This window comes from Phoenix dactylifera, chromosome 14, assembly GCF_051530095.1.
Source record: "Phoenix dactylifera cultivar Ajwa chromosome 14, Ajwa_hap1_PhDact_Kaust_v1.1, whole genome shotgun sequence".
NCBI lineage: Eukaryota > Viridiplantae > Streptophyta > Magnoliopsida > Arecales > Arecaceae > Phoenix > Phoenix dactylifera.
In genome coordinates this window covers 12,837,419-12,842,108 of record NC_143203.1, presented here as the reverse complement: position 1 = coordinate 12,842,108, position 4,690 = coordinate 12,837,419, and the positions used below count along the sequence as shown (strand labels likewise).

The window sequence follows — 4,690 nt, the reverse complement described above, 5'->3', positions numbered from 1 at the left end:
CAAAATATGTAATAACTTACTTGCTAACCCAACAGATTCATCTATGAACTGTAGGGCCTGTTGGATAATCCTGCAAGATTTGTGATCAGGAACAGAATTTCCAATATGAAATGTCACAAAGTCTTGACTGGTTTAAACTTAAAGCAAGGCCTAATGTGAAAGGTTAAGGTGAAACTCGTCGCAGATAACATCTCTGCTGAGAGTTGTCAATAGACATCCTACCTTCATAAAAGGATCATCTCTGCTGAGAGATAAATTGGGAATAGACATCCTACCTTTATAAAAGGATCATCTCTGCTGAGAGATAAATTGGGAATAGACATCCTAACTTCATAGAGGTATGAATGTTGGGCCTGAGACTTTGTTTCATGGAATGTCATTTATTTAATCATCCATCACTTTACTGCAATGGTCTATAGGAAAGATCTGGATCAAAGAAATTTGGGAACATTTACATGTCACATAAAACTAACATGGTACTGAAAAGGAGACAGGGAAACTCTTAATAACATGCATAGGAATATCTTGTAATTTTTTTTTCTCATATGTAGAATAACTTCAACTGGAATAGAACTTTTGTCGGACCATATGTTCATAAAACTGATAATAACTTCTTTGGCAAATTCATATCTGTTACTTGCGCTTTCGGACTGGCTCGATCATATTTTGTCAAATGGTAAAAAATCATAATTAGGAAGTGTTCAGGTACATTTGTAATAGAAGTTTGCACACAAATTAAAACAGATTCCAGAAGCATAAAGAAAATTAAAATAAGTGATGTATCCACTTACAAGCGATGATAAAACATTAAGTACAGAAGCAGCAGCAACAGGACATATTATTATTTTTCCATAAATTCATGATTCGAATTTTGTAATACTAGTCAATGGCTAACTGTAGTTAGTTTTTTCCCTCTCAATTAATGAAAACCATATTAAACTGATAGGAGATTTAAACCATGAGGCATGAAACTATGAATACCACCAATGGCCAAGTATTTGCATGCAAGGTATGTAGAGGATATGAAGGCACGTATCAACCGCGCATATCCCCATATGTACCATGATTCCATAAAAACATAGCTCCAGCATCAAAAAGATAAGCTAGCTAATGTAGCCAAACCAGACTAGCAATCAAATCCTAATATTTAGGATACTCATCCTTATTTCATATTAAACCTGTGCCTCAAGAATATGGCCTATAAAGAAATATTTGGGTGAAATAGTGGTAGGAAATAGCATATACAAATTCACTAAGGGCACAAATATTTCCAAACAAATCTTGATGGAAACCAGAAGTCAACGTTGAATTGTTTCAGAATAAAATGCCTTCAACAAATTCTCAATTGTCAAACAAAACACAAGAACATTAATCTGCTAAGCAAAATATTCTAAGTTCTGAACAAGCAATCAAGGGACAGAAGGTGGTTTCGCCTCCTATTAACACACTCAACATCAGGCGGAAGAATCAGGAGAGACACCACCACATTCTGTGAGATGCGGAATCAAGGATGCTGATACCTTCATCACCTACTTGGATCTCTGCCTCATCTTTCGGCGCTTCCTCTTGAGTCTCCTCATGCGCTTCTTCTTCCACTGAAGAAAAATGAATAGCCCCATGAGTTTAGAAACTAATGAAACATAGAAAGAATAGTAACCACAACAAAACAGGAAGCTTTTAAGCATTCACAAACGCTAAATGAATGATTGTGTCATAAGTGATTGTCCTAAGGGTGTAGATAGGAGTAGAATCCACAACAAAACAATACTTGGTAAGCAGCTATTATAATTCAAGATATATTTCCTACCTATGAACAACAAAGAAGCAACTCCCAATATTTAATCAAAGAACTGAAGGCATGCAAATAACTTTTAAAGTAACAACTCAGGCAAATTAACAACCCATGAGACATGGAAAGTTTAGTCCTTTTAAAACAACAATTGTTCAAGGAGCATGGACCTGAAAGACAACCAAAGGAAAAATATGCACCCTGAAACAAAAGCACTCAAATCCATGAATGAATTAGCCTATAAAGAGAAAAAACCCAAATCTTAGAGGCAACAGAAGAAACGAAGAACTGACAAGAAACAAAAGAGTTGGTCCACAATAATCTTAAACACACCATAGTACTCAATTTGCAGATATATATACAGTTATGCAAATAAAAAGAATGCAAGCTAGAACACCTGTAATACATGTCGATAGACACAGTGCAAAATAGTTAATATAATATTTGTTCTATGACCCTTTCCCCTAACCTCTTAGCATCATTTTTTCACTTAAATTCAACTATAGTTAATATAATTTAATATTTTTCATTTTTATTTGAAAGATAGGCGTCTCAATACTTGTCTCAAGCTAAGTTAATGGAAAACCTCATTGAATAAGCTTACAGGCTGAGTTAGCACTACCTCCATGACTTTCCAGAACTACCTTTACTTCAGATTTTTCAATCAATGAGAAAAATAATACATAGTAAAATAAGAACAATGGGTGCTACCATGATATAATGAAACTAAATTACATTGAATAAGTTTGTGATCAGATCGGCATGCATTTTTTTCAGCAAAGGCAAAGCAAAGTTGCCGGTAATTTTGGTATTTATAATACCATATCAAGGACTGTTCATGTTATGAGCATCACCACAGCTTGATGTGATTGGAGCTGATGCGGGGCAAGCAACATTAAAATCAAGCATCGCCAACAAGTAAAGAAGAAAATGGACACAAGACACAAATCACGATACAAGCAATTGACATACTATAGATTATATCAATAATATTGAAGAGGGTTTGGAATCAGACTGACGTGCAAATTATTCAGCAAAAGCAGAGTAAAGCACTACTGCTTCTCAGAAACAACCTCTGACTTATCTCGCATCATTTTCCAAACACCAAATGAAAAAACTTACATAAATATTCATTAGATTTAATACACAACAACTAAAATAATATGTAAAACACATTATTTATCTCTTTCACTATTTTTGAGCTTTATCAAGTTAAATTCAAGCAAGCTGATAGATCACAAGCTCAACTAAATTATCAATCAAGTAAACACTAATCAAGCAACATTTTGAACAGAACATTTATCGATAATGACATTAATTCATTCAACATTCCTGGCATTTGCAGTCTTTAACTAGTTAAACTTGCTTTAGTACAAAAAGAACCATGAATCTGTTAAACTTAATCCCACCATATACTAAAGTTCACTAGCATGAACATCGAGCAAATCCGACAAATCAAAACATGCGGGCGCACAATTGAATATATTTCTAGAAAGGAGCAAAATGGAGATGAGTGCTACCTTATTCCAGCACAGGCACGAGATACAACGAGAGCATGCATGAAAATAAAGTGTGAAGTGCTAACACATCATACGCACAATTTAAGAGCAAAATATCATGACACTAAATCTGAAAAAATAAAATAGTTAGAGAAGCAGATTAAACACCCTTTAAATAATGTTTCAAGGATTTAGCCAAAATGTTAATGCTTCAGGAAATGAAGCAATCATCCTCGACCTAAATGAGAAATGAAACACAAGCTTTCAAATAAATGTCTTCAAATTTGAAGATCCAATTTAACCAAACGCCCCTATCCATTAACAAATTGTACCGCTTATATTTGATATTAAAAACCAAAGCATATATAATATATGTGCATAAAAAATCATTATCTCAAATGTTAGTATTATTATGATGCCACAAGGACTGCCAAAAGGATAGCCAACTTATGAAACACAAAACATTAATAAGCAAGTAAACTCTCCTATTTTCTTCACGAATCTTCACCCATTATCTATTCATATGACCAACAAATCCAACTTCTTCTCACAGGACTAAAGCAACCAAGCCTCTACATTATGAATCCAACATATTCAAAAACCAGATACACGACTCTCCACAGCATGAAGAAAAGCAACAATCTTTCTCACAGTCATCAACAAAACCCACAGATCAACAACAACAAAATCCGTACGAAAACTCAGAATCCCTAAAAAAAGATATACCAAATCAAACAAAAAAAAACATTTTGACATCACAAATAGTAGAAATATGAAAACCGTTAGCATCACCTAAAAACTATCAAAAAAAAATATCAGAAAAATCACTCCTTTATCACGGAATCAAAATGACAAACCACAAGGAAAAAGACGAAATATTAATTGGAATTCATAAGCATTTCACTTAATAAAGCGAGTTCTAGGAAACACATTGACCTCTTATGAACCAAAAGGGCCAAAAGAGAGGAAACCAAAAGGCAGAGAACACTCCAAATCTTACCTTGGCCCTCATCGCTTCGCCGATCTGCTCGCTGAGCGGCTTCAAGGAGGGTGTGGGGGGTTTGCTACGATATTTATGATGCTAGGGTTTGGAAAAGCCGAGGGGCAAACTCTAAGGGTATTTTCGTCATTTAGAGAAAATATGTGGAAGGAACGGTGCTGATTTGGTCCGTACTATTGCTAGAATAAACAGGGTGGTGTAAATGGGCCGGATCAACTCATCGACCCAATAGCCCGAATATATGGGAACTGGAGCAACGGACAACTTCGACCAGCCCCAAGTTCCTGAATAACGTGTACGTTGTCTTCCTATCATAAGATTTCTCCTTTCATGCTTGAAACCTTTTCTCCACCCTTTCTCTGATTGAACTAGTCAGCTGTTTTCTTTTTCTTTAAATTTTTT

At 34.9% G+C, this 4,690-nt stretch overlaps 1 long non-coding RNA gene and 1 other non-coding gene across 2 annotated transcripts; both read right to left on the bottom strand.

Annotated features, from left to right (window-relative positions):
- Window positions 1–1,285: 1,285 nt before the first annotated feature.
- LOC103724384 (uncharacterized) lies at window positions 1,286–4,423 on the bottom strand. Its single transcript, XR_606806.4, has 2 exons — window positions 4,289–4,423; window positions 1,286–1,595 (listed from the first exon to the last, which is right to left on the bottom strand). It is a non-coding gene; the product is annotated as an uncharacterized LOC103724384 (long non-coding RNA).
- LOC113461106 (small nucleolar RNA Z122) lies at window positions 2,792–2,891 on the bottom strand. Its single transcript, XR_003383142.1, has one exon. It is a non-coding gene; the product is annotated as a small nucleolar RNA Z122 (small nucleolar RNA).
- Window positions 4,424–4,690: the final 267 nt, after the last annotated feature.